This window comes from Nycticebus coucang, chromosome 10, assembly GCF_027406575.1.
Source record: "Nycticebus coucang isolate mNycCou1 chromosome 10, mNycCou1.pri, whole genome shotgun sequence".
Lineage (NCBI taxonomy): Eukaryota > Metazoa > Chordata > Mammalia > Primates > Lorisidae > Nycticebus > Nycticebus coucang.
Genome location: NC_069789.1, coordinates 56,361,650 through 56,380,132, shown reverse-complemented (window position 1 = coordinate 56,380,132; position 18,483 = coordinate 56,361,650).

Here is an 18,483-nt window from a genome sequence, read left to right as displayed (position 1 = left end):
GGTCCAGCCACCTGCTCTCTCTCCCACGGCTTCCTGTGCCTAACCTTTCCCCCACCCTTGTGTACTGGAGTTCTCCTCCTCATTTTTTGCGCAACCTTGCTGGCGTTCCAGGAGCTGAATTGGGCAGAGCTAAGTGCCAGGGCCTCTGCGGCCCAAGGAGTTCCCTGTGAGAACCTTTCCCCCTCCTTTTTCTAACTTCAGGTGCCCCCTCCTGTCTTGGGCCCCCCAGAGCTGGGAGAAATTGCTAGAAGACCACAGAGGAGGCAGGAAGGAGAAGAAAGATGGGATAGGCTTAGAGGGAGGAGGTCTATCTGGGAGGAGACAAGCATGGCGTGGCTGTGGCCTTTCTGGCAAAATATTTGAGATGTGGCTGAAAACGAGTAACCTCACAGAGGCCAGAGACACCCAGGGGAGAAGCTGGGTGAGTGGAGATGTTATTGGTGGGGGGCGGAGGTGGCCTGGTTGATGCCCATTGTGGAGAGAACACTGGAGTAAGAGGGAGCATTCACCAAGGGTCCAGAAACCTGGGTTCTAGTCTTGACAGTACCGGTGAAGTGGAACAGGTGACATTACCTCTCTGACCCTCAGGTTCTTCATCATTAAAATGGAGGTAACATACCCATCTCACAGAGTTGCTGTGAAGATCAAATGAGTTAATGGATAAGAAAGGGCTATGTAAAATGTAAAGAATGATGCAAACGTGAGTTTCTATTATCAATAAGATTGTGCTCCAGCTGGTGGAGATTGGGGTGATGCATTCTATTCATCTGGTCTCGGGACTCTGTCCACTGGGAACGGGCTGCCTGGCAAAACCCCAGGATAGCACCTGATGGAAGGGAAGACGGGGGAATGAACCTCCCCAAAGCCCCTGTGCCCGGCTTCTTGCTTGGCGCTTAGTTGAGTGAATCAGTAAATGGTATTTTGGAGGAGACATGGGCAAAAATGAGTATGAAAAATGGCAAGTGAGACATTTCAGTGGTAGAAATGAAAGACAGTGGTGTAAGGAAAAGAGCAGAAGTTTTAGAGGCAGAATGACTTAGGTTCAAAGATTCAGTCTCCTCATCTATAAGTGGGGATAATAACAGTCCCAGGCAGTTGCATGAGGATTAAACCATATTGTGTCTGTGGCTGGGCTTTTGTAGACACTCAGTAAATGGTAACAGCAATGATTACTATTATTAAGATGGGAGGGTGCTTTCTTCCTCATAGGAGAGACTATTAAGAGGTCTCCAGTCCTTCACTGTCCAGTAAGGAAGGGTGATTTTGCACTTCCTCCCCAACCCCTCCAGGGTCTGCAAAGGTCTGGCTTTCCAAGTGCTTTGCCTGGCAGGCATTTGGGAAGCAATAAATGGGGAGCATGACCCTCACTCCGTAGGAACCCAGAGTCCCAGACCTCACTTTATAGCAAGAATCGTGGTTTGGGAGTCCTATCCCAGCCCACTGAATAGATCACGTGCAAATAAATAGCCAAAAATTTCAAGGGGGGCTGAATCACAAAGGGGAGCCCTTTGGAAAGGGAGGTGATGGGAGATCTTGCTTCCATGTCAGCCCCCAAGTGGCAGTCCCTGAACATCTCCCCAGGCTGCCTCCAAAGGCTGTAAGTCCCAGCAGTGTGTTTGGGGGAGGGGTGTTATTAGCACGGACCCTACTGACCCTACTCTGCCAGCTTCCCTGCTTTCTCGCCCTGATTTCCCTATTTCCTCCTTTCGCCTGTCTCCCTGCTACCTGCCCACTCTCTGCACTTGTCCCCACCCTTGCCCTCCCTCTCGGCCTCCACATTCAGTTGTTCATCAAATCCTATTGCTATTTCCTTCCTTTCCCTGTTTCCTTCCTTCCTTTCTTCCTTTTCCCTCTGTCCATTTCCTCCATGCCTCCACCCATCTTGTCCCACATCCCCTGCTCAGAAACGTCCATCTTCCTCATTTCCAGGACGATGAACAGCAAACTCCTTGTTTCGGCATTTTTGTATGTTATCCTCTGGCCTTGTTTTGGTGTATTTGGTAGGTTTGTTGGCTGGGTCCCTCCAAGCCATCCAGGCCAGTCTGTTCCGTACCCCCCAAACAAGCTTGGGTCTCTGTTCACATTTTCCTCCTTACCTGAGATGCCCTGACTCATTTCTGCCTTTCTAGACCTGCCCATCCTTAAGACCAGTTTATGTTCCTCCTCCTCCCCTCTCCTTCCTCTCCCATTCCTTCTCATCTAAGAAGCCTTTCCTCACCACCCTGGCCCCGAGGGATCTCCTTCCTGTGTACCTCTTCAGCCTACCCTAGTGGCTGAATGGCTCTGGCCATTCCAGCTGGGTGGTAGAAATCCTTCAGACAGGTAGGTGACTCAGGATTATTCTGCCCCTCTGGACAGGCTTCCCAACAGATGGGGCAGTAGATGCCAGGGAATCCCCTCTGACACAGGCTAACTGAGGGAAAATGCTCCCTTGTTGTACTGGAATGCCCAGTCTGCCCCTTTCCCATAAGCTCTTCCCAGTCCATTCTAGACACAGGGTGCTGAAGGGGAGAAGGTCTGGGAGCTGTCACAATGCTGAGTTTGTACCGCATAAAGAAGAGAGCTCAGCAGCTAGCTGGAATCAGAAGGAAACTCAGGACCATGCTGTCCCGGTCCTCTCCTTTGGTGAATGTGAAAACTGCCTCTTGGAGACAGGTGTGCTGAGAACTGAACCAGGACTGTGACTCCAGCTTAAGTGCTCCTGACCTCCCAGGGATGATTTCTCTGCTTCCTGGAAGTTTTCCCCTGAGTGGCATCCATAGTATCCCTTGCCAGCCCAGCTAACAGGACAGGACTTCTGGGTTCTCTTTCTCCTCCCAAGGGCTCTGCTGTGGGTTCTGCCTCCCCTCCTGGTCTTGTTTTTTCTGGGACAGTGACAGAGTTGCAAATCTGCAGCCACAGGAACTGCCCATGCTCCTGGTGAGGAGGGGATCTTGCCAAACTTCCTAATTCCAAAAATAGGGGTTGAGGTGGAATGGGGTGTTGCTTAGGAGGGGAGAGGAGAGGCCAGCCAATCTTTCTGGTCTTGGAGCTTTGAAGGAAACGGGGGTGGGAGAGGCAGGAAAGGGTGAGCCTGCGTAGTGGGGAGGGTCCTGTCTCTTGTAGACAGCCTTCCAGTTTCTCAATGAGCTAAGGGGGCTGTGGGGTCCCAGGGTTCCCCAGAGAGGGTGCCTCACAATGCTAGGTGAGGGGTAGGAAGGTGGAAGAGGGAGCAAGAAAGGGAACCAGGAATAGGGAACATGATAATTTGATCCTCGGTTGAACAAACACACAGCCCTGCTGAGTGATGTCAGCACTGCTGGAAAAAGTCAAGGGCCTACTGCCATAGGTATGTATCAGTGAGTCCTGCCCCTGCCAAATGGTGCCAGCCCCTCCACTGTTTCCCATCCCCCCACCAGGTCAAGGATAACAGCAGGTACCATGTGACAATATTGAGTAACAAAAGGGTGACCCTGCTCCTCTCCCACTGTGGAGGAAATGAGGGGCAGTCCCAAGAGCTGAAGGGACTTGAGGGGCTTAATAGTAGTAGAGGGAGAGGAAATCAGAGGGTAGGAGCTGTGGGTTCATGGATAATTCCTAAGTCCTAGCTGGGAAGTGGGGTCAAATCTGGGGCAGGGGACAGGAAATCCAGGGGTCCTATGGAGCAAAGGGCAAACAAACGCTGGGGGTGGGGAGCACAGGCGGGAGCAGACCCGCTCCTGGGTATCTCCAGGATCCCCCTAGAAAACGCTCTTGCCAATGAAAGCTGGTTGGCGCCTCTTCCCAGTCACATTGCTCACTAGGTCTGTAGACACTGTCAGGACACTGTGGGCAGAGAGGGGCTTGGGCGTAGTGCCCAAGTTAAACACACGCACGGGAAGGCGTGGACTGCAAGCAATAGGCCAGTGTCATTCCTACTGTTACTCCGGAAGACTCTCTTTCTAACTGTGCCACCCTAGACAGGCCACTCTGCCTTTCTTTGGCTTTCTTTTTTCCAACCACCCCTATGCTCCCTGCCCCAGGTCCTCACCCCTCAACATTTTCTCAGGACTGGTGAGAGGAAAAGCTGGATATCTTTTTAGAAGAGGGCAGAACATCTGGGGAGCAGAAAGGTGGGGAGCCTGTCTGTGGGGTTTTGGTTGGGTCTGCAGGTGATCCTGTCATTGTGGCCCAGACAGACTCCCTCCCTCAGTCCCGCCAGCGTGCGCATGTGGTGGTGGTGGGGTCTTTGACGCACATGTGCCAGGCAAGAGAGCAGCCCCAGCTCGGCCAACCCACCCCGGCGTTCTTATCACTGCTCCTGCCCAGCTGATTGCTGTTCTGGGAAGAGGAAAGGTCACTCGGAGGTTTCCCCTTTGCTCTAGCTGCTGGTTACCTCCCAGTCTCCTCTAGGCTGGGACCCCTGGGGGCAAGAGCAGCCTCTGAGGGGCCAGGGTAGGGGTGTGAGCCGGTCACAGAACAAGAGGGGTGGGGTCTCAGCTGGAGACCATGCCCTGTAGAGGTCTATCCACCTCTGGGGCATTTTAAGACACTCTTTACTGCCTCTGTGTTTCTGGGCAAATCTCCTACCCCATCTCTCCCCAGCCTGGTTTCCTCAACAGTAATGTGAGCGTGAGTAGAGGATGAGCTGTCTCTAAGGTGATGCTCTCTGGCTATTCAGGGAGAGATTCACTCCTAGCCCCCCTAAATTTCCACTCCTATCTCCAAACCGACTCTTCCCTCCCTCTCCGCTGTCCCTGCTGGGGATGGGTGAACAGTGCTGGCTGAGGAAATACGCTCCAGCAAAAGAGATCCAGGCTGGACTTTGAAAAGCACTTTCCAACGGTAAAACCCTACAAGGTCATGGGATCCCTGGAATGGACACTTGAGGTTAGACTCCTAGAAGTCTGCAAGGAGACCAGGCTACTCCAGCTTGGGAACAGGAGCCTGGACAAGGCCAGTGAAGAGCCCAGCTGCTCTGGTGCAAGGAATCACAATCAAAGGACAGAGAGGCAGTAGGAAAAGGCCATTTGTCCCTGAGGAGGTGGCCCTGCAGCTTCCATTGAACAAATGGTGATTCCCTCAGCCCCCAGAGCCCAGCCAGTGTTAGGCTGGTCCTGGCTTCCCTCAGTGAGCTCACTGCTGACCAGACTCTGGCTATTTAGTGCACTTCCACATGCACTCACTAAATAGCGAGTGTGTGCCAATCTCCGGAAGATTCTAGACATGCAGAGATAAAGAAGAGTCTATCTCTGCCCCCAGGATTCCATACAAATGAGCATCAGAGCAGGTAGCCAGGCTCTGGGAAGTTCCTGGGAAGGCTGTCCTGGTGGTGAACGTGCTCCTGGTGTGCTGGCCAGGACCCCAAAACAGAGGCAAAACAACCATTTCTTTTGCAGGGCTGGGATGAGGATTGTGGAGCTCTAGGATAGGGTTGTCTATGTAAGGGAAGGCATTCAGGGGTAAGTCCTCACTCATTCTGCCCACTTGGGGGGCTATGTCACTCCAAGGCACTTAAAGCTGGAATTCTGGAATTCCTTCTGGTGCTCAGAGCCTATGGAGCCAAATGCAAGTGTGGGGTTGATGTTAGGAAAAACATTTTCTTGGCCTAGGCTGAGAACCCTCCGGGCTGATTTAGAGGAATGGAGGACTTTCCTGAGGGCAGCTTGGGAGCCCTTGGAGCTGCAGGACTTGGGGTTCAGAGGCCTGGAACTCGTGAAGCTGGCTCCTCACACACCGTCCTGGCCCACCCTTTTCTGTGTTGCAGCATTCGGTCAGGTCCCCCTGACCTGCCCCCCTGCCTGCCCACCCACCTGATGGATCTGGGCCCTTGCTCACTCTCTCACACTTGGTGGTTTCCTCTCCTTCCACTTCTTCCAACCCTCGCTATTAATGGGGATGGCTGGGATTCCATGCAGTCCGTGCCGAGTGCTCTAAGCTAGTGGAGAAATGAATAAGAGAAGGAGGGCATCTGGGGGATAGAAGGGTGGGAGACAGCCACACAGTGCAGGCCAATGAGCCAAGCGATGAGAACTTTTGCTTCTAAGACTTGAAAGAAAAGGGGAGAGGTGCAGCCAGCAGCTTCCGAGACTGACACCCTAAGGAAGCTCCAATGTTCTCTCTTGTTTTGCCTCTGTTTTGGGGTCTGGCAAAACAGCCTCTATCCTCTGTGCTCTCCTAGCCAACCTTAACCCTGCAGCCCATCTCCTTATATGGAAGTGGGGACCCTACGGGCTCCCAGAAGGGAAAAGCCAGGGGCTACTTTTAGACGCAAGGGCCAGAGTATCCTTCCCATTTGTGCTCAGGTTGGCAAACAGCCTGCCCCCGAGGCAAGTTGGGTCCTGTCATCCTGCCTCTCAGTACCCTTGGTGTCCGCCCTCTGCCAGGGCTGACCCCCAGCCAGAGAGTTGGGCTGGGCTGGGTGGGGCTTACCGGTGGGTGAGCAGAGCTGGCCGGGCAGGGCTGCAGGTGCGTCTAGGGAGCGGGCAGCTGAAAGGTGTTCCTGAGGTGTGCGAAAGGGCTCTGCTCAAATAATCCAGGGAGGCGTTTATAAATAACTTTACCTCAGGGCCACGGGGTGAGCCCCGGCTTCTGATTGGCTCAGAGGGGAAGTGGTTTTGAACACTACACCGTAGCTAAGCCTGAGGAGATAGGAAAAGGAGATAAGGGGGAAAAGGTCCCAAATGAACAGCCCTTTTTTTGTTTTACCTGGGGAGCAGGGTTGTTTGATGGGAGCTTGGCACTTCCTAAATCCACCCCGAAGACAATAGGTCACATTCAGTGGGGCTGCTGCCCCACAGGCTCCCCCAAGGCGGCCAGCTGAGCAGGGGGACAAGGCAGACTCTTCTCCCAGCCTGCTGTCCTGCTGCGTGTGAGGCTGGGGGTCAAGCCAAATAGCCTCTTGGACAATGAGAGCCATTGAAGCCACCTAAGGGGTGGGGTCCTGGGACTGCTTGCTTTGAAGATTGGAGATCTGGGGGTAGGGGACGGGGACCTCTGAACACCCCTGGGGAAGGGGACAAGCTGAGTATGGCAAGCCCTGAGAGCCGACCCTTGGGGAAGTTGGGATTGTAGTGGAGACCTGGTTCCCGTCTGACCCTGACTTTAAGCGCTGTGCCTTGGTCTATCTATCAGTACAGTGGGGAAATGTTCTTGACCCTCCTAACTTCCTAGGTAGTACGCAAATTTCAAGAACTTTGGGGATTTGGGATCTGGTAAAGGAGCTCAAGAAACTGAACTCATAACAATTGTAGAAAAGGTGATCTGAAGGCCAGCAAATCTCTGATTCACAAGCCTCTGCCCCTTCCAGGAATTAATGTCTGGCTGGGTGATGGCACTGTTCAGGCTGCTGCCTGCCTTCTGAGCCAGAACTGCCCACCCCAAGCCCACTGAGTGCTGTGGAAGAACCTCAGAAACCAGTTCTCCATAGAGGGTGGCAGGTGAAGTGGGGGAATTTCTCATTTCTTGACATGTTTCCTGGGGGGAAGAGTCCCTCCTTGAAGCCAGATGCCCTTTCTTTGAGACATCTGGGGCTGTACCATCCTAGTCATTGTCTCAATTGTCCCCCCACCTGTCCCAAAGAAACCAGAGGCTTCAAATAGCCTCTCGCGCTAGAATAAGTACAAGGCGCTTTAGTAAGGCACTGCTGGAAGTTGAGGCAATAGTCTCCCCGGGAAGGTGAAATGAGCTAGCTTCAGTACATAATAGGGACTCAATAAATATTTGTTAAATGAATGAAAGAATGAATTGTTTGTAAGCCCAACCCAAGGGATAGTTTGTAGATACATTGCTTTTGGGGATTGGGGAACACCCGAGGTCATTTGGAGTTGTCAGGGTGTAGCCAGACAACTGGCTGAAGAAAGCCAGAAAGCAAGCACACTGTGCCACTTGGCCAAGGGAAGGACTTGTATGGACACTGCCTCCGGGAACCATTCTCCAGCCCCTGCATGGACTTGGCTGCCATGTTGCAATTTGTTCTCGTGGCTTCCTCTGCTTCACCATCCTAACACTGATCACAACAAATGGTCATTTGGCATTTACTTGCTAGTTTTTCTCCTGAGACTATAAATTCCATGGGGAGGGCAGGTGGGCAGTGCCTGTCTTTGTATCCCTACCCAGTGCCTGGCACTTAGTAGGAGCTTAGTATAGATTTGTGGAATGAGTGAACAATTGTGTGATCAAATCTTTAATCAAAACAGAGCCAGACAGCAAGAATTTGTCCACGCACATCCAGCATTGTCCAGTGTCATCAGTAGCCCAACCTGTCCTAAACTTTAGCTAGGAAATTCCTAGATAGCAGATGACTCATCAGGCTCTTCCTACAGCCATCAAGTTCAAACAACTAAGTTCCCTTGCTGAGACACCATGCCCACCAGGGAATCTTCTGGTTGTACATCTTTCAGGGTGGAGAATGCACTGTCCAGCTGAACATCCAGGGCTGCTAGCTAGGTGCACTTCTTTTCTAGTAAATGATCCACAGACAAAATGGACTACCAGTTGGTCTGGTGTGAGTTTTATTAATGTGAGTTAGTTTCCCCTGAGTTTGACCTGCTTTCCATAGCAACACTTGGCTTTCACACAGGTTATCGGGTTTAATTCTGATACTGACCATGTCACCTAGGCATGTTATTCTTATTTGGCGGGGGTGGGGGGGCATGTGTGTGAATAAACTGATGTTGCCTGAAGTGAAATAACTTGCCCCTGGTAACAAGATCTGGATGAAAAAGGTAAGAATCTAACTTGGATGTTAGAGCTTCCAAGTTAGATAGGTGCTCTAAGCATTCCCTGCTTAGTCTATTATATCATCTTCATCTTTGAGCTTGCAACGCGAAGGATGAGACCTTAAACCAGGCCCTACCTTTCAGACACTTCCAGCCTCCTTCTCAGGTGTAACTACCAAGGTCACCTGGTTGAGGATGCCTGGGGCCTCCTCTTCATGTGCTGGAGTTGGGAACTTGTTGGCTCTCCCCCTCAACTCTTCTACTAACACTTTTGCAGCAAAATTCTAGGAAGATAGGCCTTGCATAAGAGGGGCAGGAGGGATAGATGAGTCCAGGGGTTACCCTAAAGTCACTAAGTAAGATGGACACGGGCCTCAGAATCTGGGGACTGATCATGGGTGGGAGAGTCCAGGAAGGAGAGAACAAGACCAGAGGATGGGCAAGCAGAGGGCAGGAGCGAGAGCAGCCCTGATGGCTGTGAAGGGCACCTTAGGGGCATCTTGGATAGAATTAAACTGTGGGATTGGGTTAGGGCTGGTGGAGGGAAAGATATGGAGAGAACAGACAGATAGATGGCAGAAACAGAAACACAGAGATGGACATGACTCAGAAACACAGAGGAAGGAGTAAAGGATGCATTAACACCCCAAGCAGCCTAATCTTGAGTTTTGTTAAATCACTGTTTTCCACATAAAAGTGGGTGAGCATCGACCCTATACTTCTCTCCAGAGCTGTATGGATTCTCCTCTGGAAGCACCTATTTTACCCGCACCTCTAGGGTTAGAAACTGCATTTGTGTGTCCATTCATTCATTTGAAACCCCTTATTGAGCATGGGGATCATGTCCTGGGGATACTGAAATCAATTAAGACATAGTCCCTGTCCTGACAAGCTCTCACACTATAGTGTGGAAGTCAGGGAGGTGAAGAGACTGTTGTAACATGGAAACATGAGGCGACATGGAGCACGGGGCAGGGGCACCTAGTTCAGCCTTTGAGGAGAAGAAAGGGGAGGCCTGGGAAAGACTTCCCACAAGAGGAGACACAGAGAGCCTGTCACAGCTGCAGCCTCGACATCTGAGCTATAAGCCTGGGGTGGAGGGTAGTCCCAGGAGAAAGTAGGATGTGGGTTACTTCGGAAGAACTATTTCTAGAAGGGCTTTCTAGCTTGTCCCCAAGCCCTCTTTGACTTCCCAACCCACTCAAATTTTTTTGCTTTAAAGCCCATCTCTGTGTTCCCCTCTGACCCAGAGCTTGGTCATTCTCCTCCAAACACACACTTATTTTCTCTCTCTCTCTTTCTCACCCCAAACAGATCGTGGGGACTTACTGGGTTATGCAGATAAAGCCAAAGTATTCACAAAGTGCACTCCTGACACATCTCATCTGTAAGCTGAGTTTGCTATTTTTCAAATAAGCAAACTGAGGCAAGCAGATCTGCAAGAAAGAGACAAATGCTGCCACCTCTGTCCATCCTTGGCTTCTCTCCTTGTCTGCACCTCCTGGCTTCTTGCACATGTGCCCTGTGTGCTGCCAAGGGTGTGGGCTGGATCATGTTTTGGGCAGAGCAGCCCAGTGACTTAAGCAAATACCTCAAGGCTGAAGACAAAAATGTCTTCGCCACCCTGCCCTGCAGTGGCAGGATCTGATCCTGCTCCACAGCTGCCAGTGTCATGAGTACACGGGAGGTAACGGGGCTGCTGAGGCACATAAGGAATACAAGGTCTGACAACTGAGTTAACAAGCTCATCCTAGAAAGAGTGCCACATACCTCATTGCTGAATATCACTATGGTTACTTTCAAAGTCCGCCCTCTCTAACTTCCAAACCCATTCAAGTTTTCTGCCCTCAGAAAAATGTTTAATCCATTTGTGCACTGCTGTTTTCTTTATGGTATTATTTCCATATTTATGGGTTAACATGTTCCTGATTTCACTTCCACTCTTGTCCAGTTTAACAAGAAATTTACAGACCAGGTGTGGTGGCTCATGCCTGTAATCCTAGCACTCTGGGAGGCCAAGGCAGGCAGATTGCTTGAGGAGTTCCAGACCAGCCTGAGTATGAGCGAGAATCCGCCTGTCTCTAAAAATAGCCATGTGTTGTGGTGAGCACCTGTAGTCCCAGCTACCGGGCAGATTGAGGCAAGAGAATCTCTTGAGCCCAAAGAGTTTGAGGTTGCTGTGAGCTATGAAACTCTGTCTCAAAAAGAAAGAAAGGGGGGAGGGGGGGAAGAAATTTACAAATGTCTGTTTCTTGCTCTATTTCAAGCTCTGACACAGAATAACAATAATGAATGGTACTCATCAAGACACTGCCACATAGCAACATGAGCACAACTTGGAGACCCTGATATACCAAGGTTATGAAACTTTACTGAGTTTGCAACACGGTGGCAAGTTCATGAATATAACTGTAAGACCTTGTAGCTCATCCTTACATCTCTTCCCAGTGGCCTGTGAGCATCTTAGTCTGGTCAGGAGTTGGGGAAGCAAGGAGAGCAGAGTGATGCCAACCAGTGTTCCGTTTTTCAACACACGGAACCCAAGCTCTTGCTGTGCACCTGGCACTGAGCTAGGCACTGGGGTTACAAGGCCCAGTGGTAACCAGTCCTGGGGAGGTGAAGACCCTGACAGGAGCAGACAGAGGGAGGCTTTCTTTTCTTTTATTTTTTTGAGACAGAGGCTCAAGCTGTCGCCCTGGGTAGAGTGCTGTGGTATCCAGCTCACAGCAACCTCAAACTCCTGGGCTCAAGCGATTCTCCTGCTTCCACCTCCCAAGTAGCTGGGACTACAGGCACCCACCACAATGCCCAGCTGTTTTTTGGTTGCAGCTGTCATTGTTGTTTGGCGGGCCCGGGCTGGATTCGAACCTGCCAGCTCAGATGTATGTGGCTGGCACCTTAGCCGCTTGAGCCACAGGCGCCGAGCCAGAGGGAGGCTTTCTAAAATACACTAAATGACAGAGCTGGGGAACAGTAGGCTGGGAGGAAGCTTAGGGCAGAGGATTCTGAAATGGGAAGGTTTGGACAGGACCTGTCTGGAGAGAGTCAGGTCAGAGTGGCCCATGATCCCTACATCCCTCAGACCATAGGAAAGGAAGCATCTCAGACCATAGAATGGGGAGATGAGGAAGGGACCTTAGAGTCCATCAGGTTCACCTCCATCATTTTACAGATGAGAAATTTGAGGCCCCAGAGAGGGCCAGGGACATGCTCAGGGTAACTGAGAGAGACACTGGCAGAGCTGAGGAGCCAGCTCAGGTTGGTACTTCCCCAGCCCCCAGCCTACCCCACCACCCTGGCCCTGGAGCACAAGCTAAGCCCTTACTCCACAGAGGGGGCAAAAGTTCACTTGGGGACCTCCTCCCACTCCCTGTTCTCAGTATCACTTGGTCATCACTTAGACACACCATGTGCTCCCCAGGAGGACATGTACTGGCTGCCACTGCAGAAGGACTGTTTTGCCCAGCTGGGCTCTGGCTGATGGTGGTAAGTGAAGGTGGGGTGGGGGAGGCAGATCTGCGGTATCTGGGCCTGGAAGCCTAGCGGGCTGCAACTCAAAGGTGGGCAGGGCCTGCAGCTTCTAGAAAGAGGAAAGGATTCTGCTCAGAACCAGAAATCAGTGGACTGGGTGAGGGTTTTCAAGGCGGTTCACACTGCCCTGAAAATGGGGCTGGAGGTGGGGAGGGGGTGAGTTCCAGGCTATTAACGTTGAGTGACAGGCCTCCTGGCTGCAATTCTGACTTTGGGGCCTTAAGCCAAGCACGTTTTAACCTAGGTATATAGGCTGCTTCTAAGGGTGGAGTGTAGGGGGCCTAGACCCCCAATTCAGGGAGAGCTGAGATAGCTGGAGAAGCATGGAATTGATAATTTGGACTGCAGCGTCTCACCCTATTTCCAGGGTCTGGCTTGGGCAGTAAGGAAATTAGGTGAGAAGGTGGTATTTTTCAACCTTGGGAAAGTTATAGGAAAATGATACCTTCCTGTGTCCCCCTTCCTATTCCACATTCTCCAACAAAGAATCTAAAACTGGAAGGTACCTATCACCCAGCACCCAGTCCAGTCTACCTGACTCTTCCTCCCTGGGGACCCTCGCCACATAGACCACAGTTCTCTGAGCGCTAATAGCTCTGCTACTGAACTTCCCTTCTGACTAAAGGTCAGGTGCTCTAGGTCTTCTAGGTTAGTTTTGTCTCTGTGGTAGGTTCTTGAGGCCAGGGATTGTGTCACATGCACTTGAGAAGCATCAGGATATAGTGGCAGGAACGGAGACTGTGGGCTCAAATCCCGGCTCTGAGGTTTTCTGGTCATGTGACCTCTGGCAAAGTGTTAACCCCTTTTAGGGTTTGTTCATCAGTGAAAGGGAGCAAGGGGCAAAAGGAAGTGCTGTCATAAGGTCAATTTCTTTCCTTTGGGCATAAACACGTGGCCCATGAATGACCACACACAGTATGGCCATTTGCTTATCTCCATCATCTCTGATACCCCCCTGCCTTCAGCTCGCAACCTTCCCCTCCCCCCCACTGCTAGGTGACATCCTTTCTCACCCTGCACAATAAATGGCTTTTGCTCCTTTGTCCCAAGGAGCTCTACAGTCTTCTAGAGATGCACGCAGCCAAGTGGCAGAATTGTTTCTGGAAGGCTCTTCTCCCCAGCTTCTCTAGCAGAGCAAAAGCATCATGGCATTACCTGCACCTGAGCCCCAAGCCCTGGGCCCTCTGCCTTTTCTCCTTTTAGGTGTTGCCAAGTGGAGAGGGTGTGTAAATACATGGGAGGATGTACTGGGAAAGAGCAAGAATGCTTTTCTGAAAGGAAGGGGCTTCGGGGCATGTAATAGGCCTTTCTTCTTGCTCCCTCCTCACCTCCATGTGCTCCCCGATGCAGCTGAATCCCTTGCTCCCCTAGATCCCTGGAACTTTCCTGCCTGAGGAATAAACCAGGCTGGCCCCACACTGGGCAGCCTTTGCAAGAACAGAGCCTTGCAGCTGGGGCTGACCCCAGTTCACATTGGAGAGAAGGGAGGGTAGAGAGTTTTTCCCCAGGGGCTATGTTTGGGTGCAGGGTCGGGGGGCAAGTTCAGAAATTTGTCACCACTCTTGTGCAAAGTCAAATGTGCTTTTTTCTGTGCTTTTTAAAAAATCACCTTTCAAGGTCAGGACACTTAGCATCCTGATTTCTCCCTACCCCTCTTTCAGCAAACCTCCTCCAGACCACTTGCCAAGATCTAAGGTGGACATGGCAGCCTGGTCAGGGATAGAGTTTCAGCCCTAGAGAAGGGGCACGTCCACTCTGGGCAAGCGACTGGGACCAAGCCATGGCTTTAGTTTGGGACATACTCAGCTTCCTCAGCCTGCTCAGTCCTGGCCAGCCTAAACCCCATCCTCCCTCTGGGAATAAGGGCTTATGAGCCATGCATGGGGTTCCCTAGGCTAGTTGGTCCTGGTATGAGGGTGCCAGAGGGAACCAGGGGCCAGTCCACAGGGGCCTCAGCTGGAGCCACTTCTCTTGGTCTCCCAGCATAGCAGGCAGGCCCTGGGTGGGTGTGACAAAGGCTGGCTGGGTGGTGCTGGGGTCCAGAGTGCAGGGAACAGGCCACTGTGTGCGTGGTACTTGGTCGGCTGGGGCTAGTTCCTGGCAGCCCTCCGGGGCTGGGCTCTGGCCTGGGCTGCTCACAGAGCCCCATTGTTCCCCGGGAGCCTCTTGAGCGTTTAGCTTGTCTCATTCTGCTGGTACATTTGTTGGCTGTGATTCCCACTGAAGACATCTTCAGGGGGCAGGCAGGATGCCAGGCTTGTGGGCAGGACCCGGACTGCTCTACCGAGCAGGGAGCTCAGAAGCAGCAGGGGCGTGTCAGCCTGGGATGTTACTAGGGCTTTCAGCCAAGGGCAGGAGCAAGTTTGCCTGAGAAGTTTAGACATCCTCACTGCTCCTGGACAGGAGGCTGAGGGCAAGCCCTGCAACCAGTGTCCTGAGATTGGCTATGCCCCTGACCTCCACCGAGTTATTATACTAAACTTCCTGGCTCTCAGTTTCCTCATCTGCAAAACGTGTGTGTGTGATAACATCACCTACCTCAGAGTAATGCTGGGAAGATTAAAAAAGGTGATGCATGAAAAGCATTCCGCTTGGGTTCTGACACTTCCTCAACCCCACCCACCCACACTGCCCTTTCATGCCCGCTGCCCATGCAGCTTAGAATGTCCTCCCTTCTCAGTTTCCCAGGTCCTTCAGCTCAGGTCACATGTCCAGGAAGCCTGCAGTTTGCTCGGGTTGTACCCACACTCCCCTGGCATCCTCAGGTGGTAACAGTAGCCAGACACTTGACTGCCAGGGATTTGGCTCTAATGGTTTATAAGAGGCTTCATTCCTGGAGCAGGGGATTTGGGCAGCTTATTTTGTTTCCTTCACAGATCAAGACATACTAAGCATATGAACATGGGTGCTTACCTATTGACTGAACATGCCCATCCTGGGTGCTGCCCCAGGGCAATTAGAAGAACCATAATTTATTGTGGTTTCAGCTATGCTCTGAAGAGGTCCAAGGGCTCCAAAGACGGGCTTTAGTTGCAGCCACTCCCCACTGGCTGGTGAGCTCATGTTATTGTGACTTACCCACATTTTGTTGGCTTGTGCCCCTTTCGGCTGACTCAGAGCCTGTTCTCTCCTCGGTTGCAGTTTTCCGTGTTGAGGCTTGGGAGACTCTGGGGTGTCTCTGGGTTGGTTTCTCTGCTCCAGACTGTTCTAACTGTCTACTGCCCACTGGTTATGGAAAGAGGCCCCCCCCCAAAAAAGTATTCTGCCCTGATCTCCAACCCTTGAGGGCCCAACATCTCAGGGCATACTATGCCCAGCAGCCACACCGTGTGTCACAGAGAAGTGTGGGTGGTGGCATCTTTGCAATCCGTGTCATGCTAACGGTTTTATGGTGCAGACGGCTGACTGTCTACCATCAGAGATCATGTTGTTGGAGGACGTATGACAGCTAAGCTGGACTGCAGTTCCCAACCTTCAGATGTTGGGCACACCTCCCCCTGGCCCTTTTGTCTTCCTGCAACTGGGGTCTGGTGAGCCAGCTTTCAGCATGCATGGTGACGATGGCCTGGGCCAGTGAATGACATGGTGGTGGAGCTTGAGGGTGCCACTAGCCTGGACTACGCAATTTGAGACTATTGTTCCAAGGAGAGAAAAACTTCTCTGTTCTGTAATCCACCATATTGAGGGTCTCTTCATGTCAGGAGTTTAGTCTTTAAGCACATGAGCCCTCAGTCTCGTTAAATCCCTGGTGAGAACAGTTTCTGTTGCTTCTGCTTGTGGTCCTGCAGCCATCTCTCGAAGGGCTGGATGGAACCCTAGGGTTTAGCTGGGGAAAGAGGCCTAGATGCCCATTTTCGGGGCTCTCTTCTGCTCCTAGGAACTTGATCACAGAGACTCTTCCTCTCCTTTAAATGAGGTCCGGAAGGTCTCCAATTTACCCTCCAGGACTGGTTGGTTGGACCCTCGTTTAGAGTCACGTGGGACATCTAGCCCTGTGCAGCTCTCACAGAACAATCTTTGTAACTGATGCCCCCTGTGTAAGGTGAGCCTCGCTGCATGAGGGCTCAGCCTCCCTGCTTGGTTCACCTCTGTCTCCTGCTTTGGAGTGAGAAGAGACAGGAAGAGACCCCCAGGAAGCACTGGGGGTCTTTGGGATCCAGGAAAGAACCCTATGCATTGGTTTCTTCTGGGTCCCTCTTAATGTCTCCCTGGGAATAGTAAGCAGGTGAGGGATGAAGTTGTGCTACTAATTGGGGTTAAGAAAAAGATACTACTTTAACAATTCCTGGTATTTGTAGAGCCTTGCAGTTTATAGAGCACTTTTGCATCCATTAGCTCATCTCACCATTTGCGTAAGTAGAAACTGAGGATCAGTTACCCACACTTAGGAAATGCCTGAGGCTGGATTAGACATCAGGCTTCCTGACTTCTAGCTTTGGGTTCTTATTTCTTCTGTACCCTGCCAGGCTGCAAAGTGATGTTTTCACTTATGCTCAGACAGTAGTGAACATGGAGAATGTCCTTGGAGAGGGTTGTATTGGCTCTGGGGGACCACTTACCCAACACAGTTCAGTTTCTCCTCTGTCAATGGGAAGGACATCCCTGCTGCTCCCAGATCAAGTGGAGAGTTCGTTGTTGCTTTTACACACTCCATCCCCGTTCCTGTTCTTACTCAAAGACGGCAAGGTAAATTGGATTGCGGGCTTAGACTTGTCTGGAAGGAAGGAAGGAAGGAGGAAGTTGAGTTCGGGGAGGAAGAGGTGCTAGCGGCCGCTCTCAGACCTGCTCACCTGGGGTGAACCACACTAGGCTGTGCTCTGGGTGGGGAAGCGTCACCTGAGAGAAGTCCTCAGCCCAGAGAGACTGGGGGGATGGGAACTTGCTCTTTCACCTCCAGTGGCCCAGCCACACCAGGTGCCTGGGTGGAGTGCAGGATAAAGGGCCAGTGGGGAATCAAGATTGCTTTGACCCCAGTGGCCCTGATTTTGCTGCCCCACCAATTACACAAACACAGCCCCATGCACCGACACGAGCATATCCACACGTCGAGAGCCGCAGACCCCAGGGCTCAGGCCCCATCTGCTTCTATAGAAAAGCAACACACAGGATTTAGGTTAGGTACAAAAGAGAACGCCCCACAGTGATTCTATTAGATCAGAGACTGGACAGTGTGGAACCTTCTGAAGGACATGTGATAGTTTTATACGTGTGTCAGGGGTTGAAAAGAGAGTTAAACTGGAAAGAGAGTTAAACCGGGGGCAGCTGGATGAATACAATGTGAAATCCCTAGTGGTGAAAGCCTTCAAGCCCAGGCAGAAAGAAAAGCAATAAAGGAACGAAGCAGGAGGTATATCAAAACTATACCCTTTACGTTTGTCTGTGCCTGGGAGTGGGACAGAAAGGACACTTTGGGCTTTGAATAGAGGGAGAGGGGCTGCTTATCTGCCAGGCAAGTGGTTATCAGGGAAGCAGGACGCTTTGGCTCGTTAGAGAGGAAAATGATGGAGGGGCCGTGAGATGCAGATTTCTCTGTCCAGCGGCCTAATAATATCTATAGTCGTTATCAGGTCCGTCCAGGCAAGTGGACTTAGGGGACAGGGCAAGGTGGGAAGCCAGGCAAGAGCTTCAGAATGGCTGCTGGCCAGTCTGCTAATGGAGCCAGAGTCCACCAAAGCAAAGGAACAGGCCCCGTGAGAGAGGCTGACAGGGTCCTAAGGAGGTAGGGTGATTCCAAGACACTTTAATTCTTTTTTCATTTTTTGTTTTTTTCTTTAGACAGGATCTTGCTCTATTGCTGGGACTAGAGTGTAGTTATCATAGCTCACTGCAACCTAAAATTCCTGGGCTCAAGTGATCCTCCTGCCTCAGCCTTCAAAGTAGCTGGGACTACAGGTGCCTGCCACCATACTCAGCTAATTTCTTTATTTTTTTTTGTAGAGATAAGGTCTTGCTAGTGGTCAGCCTGGTCTTGAACTCCCAGCCTCAAGCAATTCTCCTGCCTCAGCCTCCAAAAGTGCTAGGATTATAGGCATAAGCCACTGTGACCATCCTTTAATTCTTTTTTATTTCCATATTTTATTACAAAAATTGTCAAATGTATAGAAAAGTTGCAAGACTTCTACAAAGGGCATCATACACCTACCACCTAGATTCTACCATTAACACTTTGTTGTGGTGCCCATAGCTCAGTGGGGAAGCCACATGTACCAGGGCTGACGGGTTCGAACCCAGCTCACGCCAGCTAAAACAACGATGACAACTGCAACAACAACAA